We start from the raw sequence: 18,268 nt of genomic DNA on the forward strand, positions 1-18,268 counted from the left end.
TCCAACTTATTAAATTAATCTTTATAATATTAATTCCAAAAACTAGTTTAATAATTATTTTAGCGTCCAAAAAAAGAAATTACACCAGTCAATAATTAAATAGGCTCGGTCAATTTGTCTACCAAGTAATCCCTAATAAGTAGTTAGTAGCCCTTAGAGCAATCTTAATTAATTAATTAATGTCTAATCTCGAATATCACCACACTAACATTATTGGCCAATGAATTGATCTAGGTCAAAATCTGAAACTAGGTACCACTAAAGACATGTCAAGCATAACTTATTACAACTTTTGCCTTTAGCACCAACTGATATCTCGGGGTCCTAGGTCCCACTCTGTGAAATAATTAATATGCACCTCACATGTGAAAGTTACATGTGCAGGTCACATTTGTCTTCCAAGTATCCCTGATGCGTAGCTATTAGCCCTTACACCAACATTAATTTATTAATTAATGCCTAGTCTCGAATGTCATCCTTGACATTAGTGGCCAACAAATTGGTCTAGGTCAAAAGCTAAAACTAGATACCACCAATGACATGTCAAGCTAACATATAACAACTTTTCCCTTTGGCACCAACTAATATCTAGGGATCCTAGGTCCCACTCTCTGAAATAATTAACATGCACCTCACACCTATAAGTCACATTTCAACATTTGATTAGCTTTTAATCAAACGCTAAGCGAAGAAATAAAATTCCATGTCCTCGTGACACATTTATTCTCCAAGTGACACAAATCCAAGATCAAATTCGCAACATGCAATCAGCCCCTACCTAAAGCTCACTTGGTGGGGACTATTCTCTAAAAACTGCATCATGGTGTCACAAGCGCCTTACAAGCTCAGATATCTAATTCTCTCGATAGTTTTCAACACATGCAATCTATGTTACTCGAGCATGAATTTGCTTTATGATTATAGGAAAGGCCACCATCTCATTCTAGCGGCATTCGAGAGCCTTGGTTGCTTCAAAGAGAGGTGACACACAAAAGAAAAAGAAGATCAGTGCTACGTCAATGGCAAGAAGTAATATCTCCACAAGGATTGCTAGAAGCTAGGGTTGCATTACATACATGCACGGAACGTTCTATATGGTACCATACCGTACGAACGTTCGATATGGTTTTGTGCAGTGATGCGTGCATTCTTGTAGGTGTCCAACACATCTGACCGTTGCAGAGTCTAAACAACACATGAATTCAAATTTTTGCATGTTTTTGTGGCCATTGCACAAGAACAAGTTCTAAGTTCTCCTCTTTCTAACTTTTCTCTTTCCCCACACCTCAACCCACTATAAAGGGCAGCCTTTCCTTCTCACCTCTTCACACAAAAATCAGCCTCCTCCTCCAATCTTCCCCTCTTGAGCTCAACCTTGAAGCACCTCCAATACCTTCTCCTCCTCTTGAATCTTCTCCCCCTCTCCTATCCCTATCCCTCTTCCTCTTGCTCTCCCTTTCCCTCACCTTCTCTTCCTCTCCTCTCCCTCTCCTTATCTTCCTCTTCTCCCCCTCTCCTATTCCTAACCCTCTTCCTCTTGCTCTCCCTTTTCCTATCCCTTTCCCTCACCTCTTCTTTCTCTCCTCTCCCTATCTCTTTCCCTCTCTCTCCCTCTCTCTCCCTCTCTCTTCCTTTTATCCATCTCCTTCTTCCTCTCCCTCTCCCTATCCACAATGCCAAAGCCACTTCACGAAGCTTTTGGTTTCTACACCATTAATCTTGAAAAGGCCTCCGGCAATGCAAATTGCTATTGTTGGACTTACAAGTTTTGTGAGAAGACAATGACTAGTAGTGTGATGATACTCACTTGACCAAGGTGGGTGGTTAAAGTGTCATTGAGCATGGCAAAAGCTCAAGAGGAGGTGGTTCCCCTTGTCACAACTCTATAAAAACAAAATTTGTATCCTTTTTTAATAATTTGTCTATATAATGATTTATTAAATTTGTTTCCTTTGCACTCATTAGATATAAAGAAAAGTGCATTGGAGCTGGCCACTGATAAGTGGTCACAGGTTGTGGTGGACCCACGCGGTGGGTTAAAGAAAAGATAGTTCACACTTCCACCTATATGGCCCGATTGGGCGCCTGTGACCAGAACTCACGCATATCAGGTTTAGACTCGCACACAGAAAGGATTGATGCCTTGAAGTGTGGGCTAGATCCACCAGAACAGACAGTTACAATCAACAAGATGGCATGATCATGAAATGCTTGTACAATGTGCACGTGTGGGCTGAAAGCTTGAAATGCACATTTCTTTGCATAGGAAAGTCACATGAAGATTCTGATACCGTTTTTGCGATGTACACGAAAAAAGCTTTCATATGACACCCATATTAGGGAGCCCCTAAATTGTAGGAGCCTCGAATTAGCCTAAAAATGCTAGTCCTAAAAAATAGGGATGTCATTCTAAAAATAGTAAATTCTGTACTCTGATTGTGCTTACTAAATTTGGTTGTTTCTATTCTTGACAATATTCAGCCCAAAAAGGAAGGCCATAGAGAAGAGACAAGTGTCAAGACACTTGTCACACAAGTTTCCAAGTGTCCCACCACTTGTCGCATCTCATGACATGTAGCTGGACACTTGTCTTGTGCTACTCCACTTTCCCCTTTTGTACTAGCTCTTCCCTCTCCTATAAATAAGAGCTCGTTTTTCTTCATTCAGCATCATTTTTCTTTGCTGTAAACTCATGTACAGCACCCACAGATACCCAGAAACTGGCCCCATCCATCCCCATCATCATCTCCCACTTCTCCATTATCAAATTTCTCCATATTCCCTCTTCTATCACTGCTGTTTTATAGGACAGCAAGCCTGTAAATTCATTACAGCACCTCCTTCTCAAGCTCTTTCTTCCATTTTAGCAACAAGAAGCAAGCCCTATCCATGTACTGCTGATCAGCGATGGAGAAAGGCTGATTTCCCCTCTTTCTTCTCTCATACTGTAAAGAAATCAGTTCTTATCATTGCATAATAGATAATGCATGTGTGTTTGTACATCTTTGCATGATCTTGTGAGAGTGAGAATTACTTCTCCTCACTCTCAGGTTGATTGTAACTGAGCTCTTCCTTAAGGGACTTGGGTTGAGCAGGAATACATTCCTTCGGGGCGTTTACAGTGGTATCAGAGCTTTGGCTCGGTCCTCAGCCCAACACTGGTAGTGCTTACAATTATAAGTTTGCTTTTTTGCAGCCCTTGCATTGAGTGCTTGAGCATATTTTTCTTACCCCTTCAAGCCATTCAAAGTCTTAGAGAGGAGAATCAACAAATTCGTGAGCAACTTCTCAAACTAGAAAAAGTTGAGAATCCCAAAGAATTCAAGAAAAGAAGCCCATCTGCTTCAAGGAGACAAAACCATACCAATGAAAGGAGCCAATCAAGAAGTACAACTACTTCTAAGAGGCAGTCCCATTCTACTTCAAGACAAAGAAAGAGATCGCGTCGAAGCTCATCCTCTTCTTCAAAGTCATCTGGCGCCTACTCTGATGGACCCTCTTCTAGTGACGAAGAGTCACACCCTTCTCGTGGAAGACCTACTCATCGTCAAAGGCGTCGACATTTTTCACCCTCGTCTCCATCTTCATCCCCATCACGCACTTCACCATCTTCAACCTCAAGATCCGGGCATGGACGAAGGCATAAGAAGAAGAAGAAGACTAAGTCACTATCTCAACTTGAAAAGAAGATCAAGTTCAGTATATATGATGGTTCCCGAAATCCTGATCTTCTTCTGAAGTTTATTCGTCAATTTCAAATTTTGTATGGTCGTGACAAGTATTAAGAAAAAGAAAAGATTAAGTTTGCAGCTTTACATTTGACCGACTTAGCCCATACTTGGTGGACGGGGTTGGAATATGATCATGCTGCCCCAAAATCATGGCGGTCCTTTGTTCGCATGATACAAAGCCAATTTCTTCCTGTTCATTTCAAAAGAGATGTAAAAATGGAATGGGACCGGCTTTGACAAAGGAAAAATGAGTCACTTGGTGACTATACCAAGAGATTTTGGGAGCTACTTTTGAAGGTCCAACACTTCAAGAAGATCAGCAGTTCGGAAAAGCTTAGAAAGTTTCAAGGAGGTTTGCATTTTAAACTTCGTACTGCTCTTAATCATTATCATTGTTCTAGTCTCAGGGAACTCATTGACCATGCTGAGACATGGGAAATGGAGCACAATGGCAACAAATCATTCCAAAAGAATGATAAGAAGAGAGTAGCTGATAATGAGGAGTATTCAGCCCCAAATGAAGGACAAAAACAGCGGCAAAAGCAGCCATCAAATCAAAAGAAGATGAAGCCCTATGCACCTCCTAATGCTTCTCAATTTCGCTCCAATCTATACCCACAAGCAAAGCAACTTTCCGAAGAAGAAAAGCAGCGCTTCATGAAAGAAGGGAAGTGCTTTAAATGTGGACAAACAGGCCACATAGCGAAGCAATGTCCAAACAAAGGACAAAGCAAGGTTTCTGACATCAAGCCTAAGTCGCCAGTGAAAATCAATGCTATCAGTGATGTAGTTGCAAACACAACTCACATTCCAGAGATGCAAATTATTAAAAGCTTGGGGACAGTTGCAAGGTAAGCAAGCACTATTCTTGATAGATCTTGGAGCAAATGACAATGTCATTTCCTTGCAATTAGCTAAAGAGCTTAGATTAAAGAATAAAGAGATGGACATAGTGACGAAAATACCTTCTGTATCGGAGACCTTGATTGTTGCGATGTGATTCTTGGCATGCCCTGGAATCATAGAGTAGATTCAACCATCTTCTCTCAGAAAAAGAAGGTAGAACTCACCAACAAAGGCAAGAAGTACGAGATTCAAGCTAGAGTTTCTGGAGACACCATACCTATGATAAGCCATATGCAAGTCTCTAGAGCAATTAAGGATTGTGTTCAATGTTGTTTGCTTTATGTCACTGATATAAAAGATAACATGAATGCTGCAAGGCATAGAGGGAGGGCAACCACTCTAAGTGCAATTGAGCGCTACTTTTATTGGCCAACATTACGAAGAGATACACATAACTTCATTGAGGCTTGTCTAGTATGCCAAAAATCCAAGTATGATAGGCAGAAGACTCCAGGATTGTTGCAACCTCTTCCAATGCCCAAAGATCCATGGGAATCTATCACAATGGATTTCATCTCAAGTATTCCAAGAACACCTCAAGGTCATGATATGATTTGGGTCATAATTGATCGATTCAGCAAGCAATCACATTTTATTCCATGTCATAAAACATTGAAATCCGCACAAGCTACAAGACTTTTCATTCAACATATCTTCAGATTACATGATATGCCTTCTGGGATCATTTCAGATAGAGACTCCAAATTCACAAGTAACTTTTGGCGTGCTTTATTTGAGAATTTGGGAACCACTTTAAAGTTCTCCTCAGCTTTTCATCCTCAAACTGACGGCCAAACAAAGGTGATGAATCTCACTCTTTTGGATATGTTGAAAGCTTATGTTAATGTTAGTGAACATAAGTCACAATGGGAGAAATATCTTCCATTATTGGAGTTTGCTTACAACAATGCAATACACTCATCCACAAGGAAAGCTCCAAATGAAATAGTACAGGGTAAAGTGATTCCTCCTCCAATTATTCGCACTAAAGATAAGATTTTTGCTGCTGATGAGTTTACTTCAAATTTAAAAACAGAAATGTATCAAGTTCGAGCCACTATCAAAGTTGCCCAAGAGCGACAAAATAAGCAAGCAGATAAACGAAGAAGACCTTTGGCTTTTGAAAAAGTCAATATGTCTTGCTAAAGTTTGATAAAAGCAGGCTCAAACAAGGTTCCGATCAAAATTCAAATTTTCCAAAGCTCTCCAGTAGATACTTTGGACCCTTCAAAGTGATTGAGAAAATAAATAAAGTTTCTTATCGATTTGAGCTTCCTGCTCATTGGAAAATACACAATGCTTTTCATGTAAGTTTGCTAAAACATTACATAGAACCAGAACCAAAGGAACCCATTACTGAAGATCCCCAAGAAGTTGAAGAAACAGAGCAACTCTTGTAACCTGAACAAATTTTGTTTCACAAGGATCGAACCACGAGAAGTGGCCTTGTGACACGAAAATTCTTACTAAAATTCAAGAATCTACCCACAACAGATGCACAGTGGGTAGATGAAAAATTCATGAAGCATTACCCAGACATTCTTCAGCCATATCAAGAAGCTTTTCAGCTGAGAATAGCTGAATAAAAGCCAGAGGACTCTCACAACTCTATAGAAACAGAATTTGTATCCTTTTTTATTAATTTGTCTATATAATGATTTATTAAATTTGTTTCTTTTGCACTAATTAGATATAAAGAAAAGTGCATTGGAGCTGGCCACTGATAAGTGGTCACAGGTTGTGGTGGACCCACGCGGTGGGTTAAAGAAAAGATAGTTCACACTTCCACCTATATGGCCCGATTGGGCGCCTGTGACCAGAACTCACGCATATCAGGTTTAGACTCGCACACAGAAAGGATTGATGCCTTGAAGTGTGGGCTAGATCCACCAGAACAGACAGTTACAATCAACAAGATGGCATGATCATGAAATGCTTGTACAATGTGCACGTGTGGGCTGAAAGCTTGAAATGCACATTTCTTTGCATAGGAAAGTCACATGAAGATTCTGATACCGTTTTTGCGATGTACGCGGAAAAAGCTTTCATATGACACCCATATTGGGGGGGTCCCTAAATTTTAGGAGCCTCGAATTAGCCTAAAAATGCTAGTCCTAAAAAATAGGGATATCATTCTAAAAATAGTAAATTCTGTACTCTGATTGTGCTTACTAAATTTGGTTGTTTCTATTCTTGACAGTATTCAGCCCAAAAAGGAAGGCCATAGAGAAGAGACAAGTGTCAAGACACTTGTCACACAAGTTTCCAAGTGTCCCGCCACTTGTCGCATCTCATGACATGTGGCTGGACACTTGTCTTGTGCTACTCCACTTTCCCCTTTTGTACTAGCTCTTCCCTCTCCTATAAATAAGAGCTCGTTTTTCTTCATTCAGCATCATTTTTCTTTGCTGTAAACTCATGTACAGCACCCACAGATACCCAGAAACTGGCCCCATCCATCCCCATCATCATCCCCCACTTCTCCATTATCAAATTCCTCCATATTCCCTCTTCTATCACTGCTGTTTTACAGGACAGAAAACCTGTAAATTCATTACAGCACCTCCTTCTCGAGCTCTTTCTTCCATTTTAGCAACAAGAAGCAAGCCCTATCCATGTACTGCTGATCAACGATGGAGAAAGGCTGATTTCCCCTCTTTCTTCTCTCATATTGTAAAGAAATCAGTTCTTATCATTGCATAATAGATAATGCATGTGTGTTTGTACATCTTTGCATGATCTTGTGAGAGTGAGAATTACTTCTCCTCACTCTTAGGTTGATTGTAACTGAGCTCTTCCTTAAGGGACTTGGGTTGAGCAGGAATACATTCCTTCAGGGCGTTTACACCCCTAACATGGAAGTGGATGCTTCCAAAACACCTTCTTCTATACCTCCTCCTAGCCTGTGCGCCTCAACGGCCTCAGGCTCCACTGCAACCATTGGAAGTAAAAGGCCGTGTAGGCAAGCCTATCTACAAGAAGCTACGGGTGGTGTTTCTGATCCTGTCTTTCCTCAAAGAGAGGCAAAGGAATTCAGAGATAGAGATTGCACACACTATCATTGAGTTCGATCTCCCATTCCACTTGCTTCGAATGGATAGGTGGAAGAGAATGGTCAAAGTCATTGATGTGGTTGGTCCATGCGAGGGGTGGTATAGTGTCACCTACAATGTCAAACCAAGAAGCTCGATGAGGAGAGAGAAAATCAATAAATCTCTCAAGTCCATGCGTACCGGATGGGCAAAGTATGGTTGCACCATACTTTCCGAGGAGCGAACAGAAGAAACAAGGCATCATCAACATCCTTATTTCTTCACCTCTTGGCACATTCTTCTTGCGAGCCATGGATGTGGGGTGAGGATAAAGCACTACAGACGCATTCATATACTCACATATTCACCAAGCTATCATTGAGGTAATCTTTTTTTGATTTATAATTCAATGATTCATTACTCATTTTATGTTTCAATATTCATAAATCATAGTTCATTTTACATCTTCATTCTCCATCATATTTCATAAATCTCTTTCCCCATGATTCATGATTCCATCATAACTCAAACCTATCCCCTCTTTCACTTGTGCCATGTAGGTTGGTGTGACCAAAGTTGTGTAAGGGGTCACCAACAATGTCTCCAATTATCGAAGGATGGGCTGCTTGCTTGAAGAGCGGAGTTCTCGTCCATTGTATGGATTCCATGTGCCACACATTGCATTGATCTCCTCATGGAAGACATAGGGTCATTGGAATGGGTAAGGAACATTGTTAGAAATGCTTTTCTCATAGTACATTTCATCATCAAGAAGGTAAAGGTCTTGGCTATCTACCGCGCCTACAATGAAGCAGAGTTAAAGAAGCCCTCCAAGACCCGTTTTGCCGCCATGTGGTTGCTTTTAGAGTGACTATATAACGTGCAAAACAAAATTGAGTAAAAGCCATAGCATCGAAGGAGTTCAAGGCATGGCTACAAAAGGAGCCATTGTCAAGCATGGAAGAGGGGAAAGCCATTCAGAGGCTTTGCTTGAGAGAGGCATTTTGGAATGATGTACAAGCACTAGTCATTGCTATTACCCCCTTATATACGCTTTTATGCATGACTGACATAGAGGGCGCCAACTTGGGGCTTCTTGCACACTTCACGAGGGAGGCCATTGAGGAGATCAAGGCATGCAAAGTACTAGATGCAAAGGACCCAAGGTAACTACACTTGTTTTTGCAAAAGTTAATTAAGTTTAAAGTAAAGAGTTTCAATTTTCAAATTTGGATGACTAAATTTAATGTTTTTTAAAATATGTAGTGTTGACATATTGAATGCCACACCAAGGTGTGATGACATCCTTTACTCACAGTTGGCAATCGATAGAGATGCCTTTCTTCCAAATGCATTGGATGAAGACCAACACGCATCATTCTCACAAGAAATCATCGATTATAGTGACCAAAGAGAATCGCTTCTACCAGCACTCTATGCTGGAAGAGGATCTGTTTGGTCAAGCCTCTTTTTTTATGGGAATCTTTTGGATATCAACTAACGATTGTCCAAAAGATTGCCCTTAGAGTGCTTGCATGAGTAATTTGTAAGTACCCAGTTATAAGTTGTTACCTAAAGCTGAATTGTTATATGATCATTGAATTTGAATTTTCAAACTATTTGAATTTTTTGCGTAATGTAGGATTGTTCGACTGGTGTGTGTCTAAGAAACTAGTCAGCATATTCTCTCATTCACACCAACATCCGAAACAATAGCAGCACACGGCAATTAGAGCGACTACTTATTGTCACTCTAACTACATATGCTTTGAACTATGCATGACATGCCCATGGCTAGATAGGTAAGTCAAAAGTAACAAGTTGTATTCTACTTATTACTTATTCTAGATGATGAGTTAGATTCTAAATATGCAAATTATCATTTTATTTCAATTAGATGAATGTTGATGAGATCAAGTTAAGCAAGGCTAGCCTCAAGAGTGTCAATAAGGAGTGAAATGAGAAGCATCTTCAAGGATCTCTACATGGAGCTATAGAAGAATGACCGTCGAGTCTCACACACGCGTAGAGACCATCGAGATGTTGATCGAGTTGCAAAAACTAGGAGCACTAGGACCGGTCCTGCACCAGCCATCAGGACCTATGTGAGGCACGGCTTTGGGAGTTCTTCTACTACATGTGCAGTTGTTGTAGAGGATACTTCAATTAGGGAACCCGAGTATAATGATGATGGAAATGTTGTTGGTGATGGTGACTTTGGTGAGCCATCTCAGGCCTCTTCTAGTGAGGGTCGCTCTCCACCTTCCGATGTGTCTGAGCCTAATGATGAGGAGCCCTCATGAGTCTAGATATTTTGTACTTAGTCCTTTGGTCATTACATTTTGAGTCCTTTCATGAGCATTTGCCATTGATATATCTTTTAAGAGCATTCAACGCATGACTCTAGTTTCAAATCTTTAGATCCATATGGCCTTGCAATTATTTTCTAAACTCTAGTCTCTAATTCATGAGCTTTGTGATGATTGATCTATCTTTAAGTTGCACATTTTATATGTATTTTTATATACATATATATAACTTTACATCTATTTTTTAATAAATGTACGAAACAACGTATTTTAACCTTGAAGTTTTTGTGTACGTTCTAAACTACGCTAGTTTACGTATGAATCATATTGTACTAAATGTACAAAACCACCTTGCAAGAAGCTAGCAACATTGTTGAAACACAAGGAAAAGAAGAGAAAGTACTCCTCCATAACAAGAAGGGTAATCTCGGCAAGGATTACAAGAAGCTAGCAACATTGTGAAAACACAAGAGGGGAAAAAGTAAGGACTCCTCAAATAATTCATCATCCTTAAATTCCAACACAAATTCCAATCATGTGGCAAAGAACATGGTAGGACTAGATTCATTCTTCTAGCCCCACTAGAGCTTTTATCCCTCACAATTCTTGAGTGCCAAAGAGGGAGTATGAACAAACGGTAGAGGTGGGTCATGCCAATCTCATCCATATGTAGGTCTACTGACCCTAAGTGTGACATTCTAACTACACCAATGAAGTCTAGCAAATTCAAATCCTTTACCTTTCAAGTTTAGGATGGGAGGTGAGACTGAGCGTTCTTTGCTCCTAGTCTGTTCCCACATGAGTCAACACTACGGCGGTTTGGTCGAAGGCAAGGAATCCATGGTCATGATGTGCTTTTCATAGAGCTTGTTCATAGTAGGCATCAAGATTCAACTATTTCTACTCTTTGTCGTCAAGGATTGGTATAACCGACATTGTTATCAATGTCTCTCTGAGGTACCTTGATGGTGGTTTCATCAACCCACTAGTTGGGTATCCATGGTACTCTATAATTGTCGTTATATGTACTATTGGTAGGTCTTTCATCATTGTATATTCATTGTACTTGTCACATGATCTAAGAGAGGGCATCAGTGTAGTACATTTCATGGGTTGTGCGGGCATTCTCAATGGCTTAGCATGGGTGCATTTCATTTTGTATGGGCAACTCATTTTCAACCTAACTAACCTGTATTTTTGGCCCATTTTATGGCTGGCCAACTTGATCATCTTTTTCCTCCATTTCTGGCTATTTACAAGCCCCCTCTCCTCTATGTCATTATTCATTCATGCATGCAGCATTCTCATGGAGAGAGGGAGTCTAGGAACAACCGGCTAGTTACCCACATTCTATGCTTGTACACACTAGTGCTTTAGTGTATGGATTCCATTTTCAATTCATTATTTCTGAGTTCATGTGTCCTTGTTGTTTTGTTCAATTCTCTATGTACAGAACCACTTCATTGCTTTGCTTCTGTTGCTTCACATATGTCTTAACAAAAACTGTTAAGACTCCACTTAAATCAAATAGCATTGATATTGCCATCTCAATCACATGTTATTTCTCCTCTCCACAACTCTATTTTGATACGCATGACTAATGTGACAAATATGGGAAATGCTATCCATAAGTTGTGACCGTTTGTACTACACACACAGACACACACACAAACATTTACGTTTGTTATGCACAAATGCATACACGGGTTAAGGCCAATTAATTTATTGGCTCAAGCCATTAGACATGTGAAAACAAGGAGTAAAGTTGGGTGAGTTGATGGTGTGGCAAACATGCATTAGTGCATTGACATCAAACCTTTCATTAAGCTCATTAAATGGCCCCAAAACTCAATTGCACAAGAGTGCTTCAATGTCCCATAACTAAACCCTAAACTTTGGTCGGGTCCCATCTCTATAGGTACAAAGCATGCTAGGTCACTTGTATCCCTTCCATCCTTCTACATCCCAAATCTCTCCAATCAGCCCATCATCACCAACTACTACCATGACCATCTCAAGGCTGCCCACACCTGCATTTGGTTCCAACTTTTGTCACCATCACTCCAAACCTTTTTTTGACCATTGCGGCCCCTGTTTGATTGTTCCTAGCTGCTGCCCTAATCATCACAACCTGGTGGACTACTGGCTGCCGTGCTGCTGTTTGTCATGTAGAAATGATATACACTACTGCTCTTCATTGGATCTGGATGCCTAGCCTGCCCTTCACTGCTGTCTTCGGCGAACCCTTTTTCAGCTTCCCCCAGCTTGTTGGTTTGCTCCCCAAGACTGCTGATTATGCCGCCTAACTGCCACATCATCAGACCTGTTCTAGCTGCTGCATTTTTTAGTTTTGTACATCAACTTGATCCTTTCATCCAAAACAGGTCATCCTTGCATTTTCAGCACTTTTATGTGCCATTCTTTGCTTCGGCTACTGGTTACGGCAAATCCTAGCTAGCATAACGGCTCTATGCACTTTAGGGTACCTGCTGCCTATCTTTAGCAGAAGTCCAAATAAAGACACAGAATTACATATCAAAGACTTCCAAATGCTTATGTTTAATTGTCAAGTCAATGAGGAAGCACATCATTTGATTTTGTTTAGCACATGACTTTGAAGGGCAATGTAGCCTAGTGGTACTACTAGCTTGCGGCAAACTCAATTGCCGATATGCAAGGGTTCTACACTACGTTTCATAGCGAGTTCTCCCCTAAAAAGGAGATCCGCTATTGGCTACGTGTCTTAAACGAAACTCCATAGGAATTCACAAGCTACGCTCAAAAGCATATGCTCAAAAGCTACGTGAAGTTTTTTGTTGTTTGGGTAACGCTATCCAATTAGCCCCTGTTGCCGCCGGGGGTACACAATGACTCCATTTTATAAAACTTTATGAGCCATTTGTTATACCATACTTTTAGAACGTTTTGATTTGAATTGGAATTTTTAAGACCTATTTTAAGAGCCAAAACATGTAATTAATTAGTGGCAATTTCTTGGTGACTTAACAGTTAGGGTTTCTCTTCCACCTTTGCTTTGAGGCTCTACCTTTGCTCTCACTATATTGCAGTTGGTCCCATTCCTATTCATTCCCTTCTTTCTTCATTTTGTACATCATTTCATTCCATGGTCTAAGTAGTGTTGAGCTAAAACACGCTTTGCAGCTGATCGACATCTTTAAACAGCCCCAAAATATGCTTGGTTAATGAAAAACACAAAATTGGTGCACGGTTCAAGAAAGCTTCATTGGTCCCCCAAAACCCTAATTTTTGGGGTATCCTTCAAGATCTATAGATTGGCAGGCTACCCACCATTCACCCTCATCTTTTTGTGCAAGTTTCTCACTCTACCATGCACATTTCAACAATCAGCCACCTACCATCTACCGTCCAACCATCATCGACTGCAGCACATCACTATCCAACCCTAGGCAGCATGTTTTCAGCCATCACACTGCTGTTTGGAGATCTCCATCTGCTACATCATCATAGCACCTGATCAGCCTACTTTTCAACATCTAATGCTAGGTGACAAACTGTAACCATCTCTCCCACCGGACGAATGCTATAGTACCTACATTTTTTCTATCCAACAAGCTGCCTACATCAGCGCACACCTCTCCTATTGCCACCTGGCAGTTCTTTGCCATGGGTGACCAGTTTTCAGCCTTCTCTAGTGGTACACTACTATGTTTACCAGATTTCAGCCTCCGACTGCCACGTTTTGGTGACCAGTTTGCTGCCCTTCATTATTCAGCACACTCTTAACTTTGACTGGTAGTTGCAGCACTCAAGATCCATCTTCTGTGGACATCACTCTCCAACACTCTATTGCTCTGCCTTGGGCATTCTATACACTCTTGCATTCATGTACAGTATTATGTTTCCTCAGTGCAAACTCTAGCATATCTTCACATAATATCAGAGCCAGTGCTCTTCTAAAGAGTATTCTACAGTGATTGTGGAGACTAGTCTTTGTGCAAGACTCACATGCAACTCAATTCTGACTCATAACGTCTCATGCATCTTCTACGGATCCTATGATGCCCTATCAGGGTTTGCATCGTTGAAGGCTTTGAGAAGGCATTATGGTCTTGAGGAGGAGGTGGACACACCTTCACCTTCACCACCTTCTTCTTCATTTGGTCATCTTACAAATAAGGAGTTTGAGGAGTACTTGTGCATCACGTACTGTCAGGTTTACACCTCTCCAACAAGTGTTGCTACTCCATCCAGACCGATTGGTGAGACTAGCCATCTCCCTGATCTTGGAGGGACCACGACATTTAGCAAGTTTGGTGATCTATCTCCTATATTGTGAGCGAGGATAGGATCGAAGCTCAACATAGAAAACCAGTAGACAGTAGAGAGTGAAGCACGACACCCAATGCAATAGACTGAAAGAGTGTAATCCGAAAGTACAAGGTACAACCCTTAAACCTTAGGGTTGTAGGGGGTGTTCACATCCGAACATGGTAAGTGCCCATAAGTGTGTGTCATAAGCACATACGAAATAATACCATGAGTCTGGGGGGAAAAACCTCTCCTACCGAGAGTAAAAAGTGCCCCACTGTCTTACAACCACCGACACTCCTATGTGAGCATAGGCGTAAGTGAGGCGTGAGTGAAATACCTAACATATATCTCAACTAGACCTTATCTCAGGTTCGTATAAGCCTTTTGATTCATATGAGCCAACATCCTCTCCTATTTCTTCTTTTGTTATGCAAGATCCAAATGATTTTCAGTACGTTAACATTGATAGAGGAGGCTCTTGAAGCAGATACTCTTCATCAAGTATATCTTTACCATCTGGTTCATTTGAGCAAGTAAACCACACTTCTCAACTCCCTTCCATCATTCACATCTACTCACATCTTCATTCCAAAACCTGGGATTATACTCCACTTCTACTCAAAGCACACTCGAGGTTGGATTTTCCATCTCAACTCCTAGCACTTTCGCATTCCCCAACCCACCATCTATCTATTCCCCATTCACTCCACCTCTTGATGCATCGTTAAGGAAAATGCCACCCTTTAACATTGTACCTTCCACATACCCCCACTTTACCACATCCTTACACTTTGGGACGGCTATGATGGGTATCGCCCCCCACTACCCCCAAAAACTCACAACCCCTTCCCCCACACAACCTTTCAGATGCACAGATATCTATCCTCTCCTTACGAATTGTCATCACATATCCCTTGGATCACTCCTACACTAGGATTTCCATCCTTTCCTCCACGTATCCCTAACCCTCCACCTTGGGCTCCTCATGCAGTTACCATGCCCATACTCTACCCATGCCACATTTGGATCTGCTATGCACACTTCTCGTATATATGGTGGGTACTCTAGGATTGCTTCCCATGTATACTTCACTCCCCCACACTATCCCCATTATACACCTTTCCCATCTCCTAGCACCACCACTCCTCTTATAACAACTAAAAATGCCTTTATGGATAAGACTCCTTTTAATGGGTCGAATTTCACCACTTGGTTAACCTTCATACAATAAGTGCTTGAATCTCAAGATCTTCCCCATCTCCTAGCACCACCACTCCTATTGTAACAACCAAAAATGCCTTCAACTCCTTTTAATGGATCGAATTTCACCACTTGGTTAACCTTCATGCAACAAGTACTTGAATCTCAAGATCTTTGGGACCTCCTCATTGATACCAAGCCGGACCCTCGATTAGCTCACCCTAATCACATCCATCAATTGAAAGCCCGCAATGCCACGGCCAATGTTGAGCCAATGCAAGGGTTGCTTCCTAAATTCCATTTCCAATTATAGCATTTTTCCCTCGCTGTGACTTCTATTCTTGTTGTTCCAGTCGGGATGCTTCATCATCTTCATCCACATGGTTCTCAACATCACACGAAGACTAACATCCTCAAGCTCCTCTTCCTTCTTTGACATCAATATCTAGGTTGAGAGGAAAATTCCTACCCTTCTTGGTATTCTATAGGTTTTTGCACTTGTCTTTGGCATCAGTCTTTCCCCCATGTTGTCCTTTCCCTATGCATTGTATAATTTCATCATCTTTATACTAGGGCACTTGGGCAAGTGAATAATTTCTCCACAAGAGACACTATCCAAGTGGCACTTGTTGTGTAAGCATTCTTCAGCATATATCATCCAAAGCACCACTAGACGGATCTTAGACTGTTTCCACTAACGGATTACACCACTATTCTTCTTCACATGATACTTTACCTTTCCCTCGTCGTTTTGACATCCTCAAGTGGTTGGATACGCTTGTATTGTTTTGTGATGTGTTGGGTATATTATCCACACTCCCGTTTTCTGAATCACTATTACTTAATCGGCCACCACCCATCAAATTATCTTTTCAATCAAACCAACCAAAAAAAAACAAAACAAAACAAATGTTCAATGTGGTATCATTTGCCTTTGTAGGGCTTGGTAGACCACTAGACAACCAACAAGCACCCTTTGTCCGATACCCTTTCCTCTTTGGAGTGACTACTTGGACTCCCTTGGTAAAATAACCATCGCCTCTATAGTCTTGATAGGCCACCGAGCAAACACCGTGCACCCTTTGTCTAATGCCTTGGCTATGGGATGCCTTGGGTAAACATTGCAAGCACTTCCTTTTTGGCTCAGTTTTAGACCTAAGAGGGGCTATTGAGCTGAAGCATGCTTTGCTGCTGATTAGCATCTTTAAACATCCCCAAAACAGATTTAAATAATGAAAAAATGAAAAATTGATACGTAGTTAGAGAGAGTTTCAGTGGTCCCCTAAAACCCCAATTTTTGGGGCACCCTTCAACATCTATAAATAGACGGCTGCCCACCATTCAGCCTCATTCTTTTGTGCAAGTTTCTCACTCTACCGTGAAAATTTCAGCCATGAACCACCTACCATCTATTGTCCAACCATCACTCATTGCTGCCCATCACTATCCAACCCTAGACATGTTTTCAGCCATTGCTTTGCTGTTTGGAGGTCTCCATCTACTACATCATCATAGCACCTAATCAACTTGCATTTTCAGCATCTAGTGCCAGGCGACAGGCTACTACCATCTCTCCCATCGGGCAACTACTGCAATACCTACATTTTTGCTGTCTAGTAGGCCGCCTACATCAGCACACACCTCTCCTGTTGTCGCTTGATAGTTCTTCGCCTCGGGTGACTAGTTTTCAGTCTTCTTTGGTGGTACACTATTACATTCACTAGATTTCAACCTCCGACTGTTGTGTTTTGGTGACCAACTTGCTGCCCATCATTATTGACCACTCTCTTATCTCCAATTGGTGGTTATAGCACACAAGATCCGCCTCCGATGGACATCACTCTCTGACACTCTATTGCTCTGCCCTTGGGTATTCTGTACACACTTACATTCATTTACAGGTATTCATTCACTTCAAAGTTTCTTCTCTCTATGTTTGTATACGTATAAGTTTTGCGTTTTGTGTTTTGCGTTTTGCATTTTACGTTTAGGTTTTGAGTTTTGCTTGTCACTATCTAAGTCTGTGTTTCAATCGTGGTCGTATAAATTGTGTTTCCTCAATGCAAATCCTAGCATATCTTCACAAGTAATACTTTGTTAAACATGTTTTGTGTTGAGCGAAGTGCACAGCTGAGAGAGATAAAAGTTGAGCAGGAGTGAGCAAGAGAGAGTGTGACAACTGAAGAGAGAGTGAGCAAAGTGAAAGTATGATTCGATAAGAGTGTACCAACAATGTGGTGGTACACAAAGAATAAGATGTATTTATACTTGGTGCACGTAAGGGTGCATTCACATGTACAATGTGCGTGTACTATACACAGGGGTTAAACCAAGCCTTTATCCCAACAACCTCCCACTTAAAGGTCCAATGTGAACCTCTAACTAACCAACTCCCACCAGTTGTATGCAATGCTCGTATTGAGCTTTGCTTAGACTTTTAGTGAGAACATTTGCAAGGTTGTCTTTTGTTTTGATCTTGGTTAATGTGAGTTGACCATCTTCTAGAATCTGTCTAGTGAAGTGATATCGCACATCTATATGCTTTGTGCGTGAATGATACATCGCATTCTTAGCTAGATACACAACACTTTGGCTATCACATCCCAAAACTGCAGTGCCCATAAACATGCCGAGATCTTCTACAAGTCTGCTCAACCATATAGCTTCCTTAGAAGCTTCAATAGCTGATATGTATTCAGCTTTAGTGGTACTCAGTGCAACGATGTTCTGCAACCTGGAAAACCAAGAAACAGCTCCACCAGCAACTGTGAAGACATACCCGCTGGTGGTCCTACGA

At 41.1% G+C, this 18,268-nt stretch overlaps 1 protein-coding gene and 1 pseudogene across 2 annotated transcripts in view; one reads left to right on the forward strand and one right to left on the reverse strand.

Annotated features, from left to right (window-relative positions):
- The window catches only part of LOC148011741 (serine/threonine-protein kinase VIK-like), a 91,926-nt gene that overhangs the window by 29,480 nt on the left and 44,178 nt on the right, over positions 1–18,268 (reverse strand). The window lies entirely within an intron of this gene.
- LOC148011743 (uncharacterized) lies at positions 8,287–9,972 on the forward strand (annotated as a pseudogene).

Source organism: Lygodium microphyllum, chromosome 28 (assembly GCF_053477565.2).
Source record: "Lygodium microphyllum isolate KBCC chromosome 28, Lygodium_microphyllum_v1.1.10, whole genome shotgun sequence".
Lineage (NCBI taxonomy): Eukaryota > Viridiplantae > Streptophyta > Polypodiopsida > Schizaeales > Lygodiaceae > Lygodium > Lygodium microphyllum.